Consider the following 822-nt stretch of genomic DNA (forward strand, 5'->3'; position numbering starts at 1 on the left):
AAATCTTAACAATCTCCACCTTGATTGAAATAGTCACACATCTTCAGCTTCCATTGTCAACACCGACAATTCTTTGCTGCCATTGTCTATACCGACAATCATAGTTCAGAGAACTATCATACTCCACCATGAAAGTATACTCACTTGGAATTAGACCACTCCAAGCATTTCGCCTTGGTACAGATCGAAACCTTGCTGAAAATTCATGGTACAACTTCCAAATTGGCTTTTTCTGGAAATTCTTCAGCCATCGATCTAACTCCGCCACACACCTTGCATCTCAACGCCAACCAATGTCCGTGTGCAATTGTGGACCCGATTGCCACAACTTATCCTTATCCATGGCACTGCGGTAATACCATGAGGATACTTCTTGTCTTCAACGCCTTGTGCAAACCTGATTGTATCAACACATCCTTGACTTGTATTTGCCACAAGCCAAAATTAATTCTTCCATCAAATTTCTCTATTTTAAGCTTCACAGCACTTTGATGGTTTCAGTGGCTAAGAGAAGGGGGGTTGAATCTTAGCCCTTTTTTTGCTTGCTAACACTTGCTGGAATTTAGATGAGACTTTTCTGTTTTAGCTCGTCCCTAGCCACGAGACATTTTCATTTTGTCTCGTCACTTGGCATGAGACATTTTTGGATTTTGCTCCTGAACTGTAGAAACAGAAGTGAAGTAGGAGAGAGAGAAGATTACACCCAGATATATCCTGGTTCAGCTGCTAAGTGCAGTGCAGCCTACATCCAGTCTCCATCACAACAATGATGGAATTTCACTATAATCAACTTGATTATAAATTGTAAAGTTCTAACCCAAC

Source organism: Arachis duranensis, chromosome 1, assembly GCF_000817695.3.
Source record: "Arachis duranensis cultivar V14167 chromosome 1, aradu.V14167.gnm2.J7QH, whole genome shotgun sequence".
Classification (NCBI taxonomy): domain Eukaryota; kingdom Viridiplantae; phylum Streptophyta; class Magnoliopsida; order Fabales; family Fabaceae; genus Arachis; species Arachis duranensis.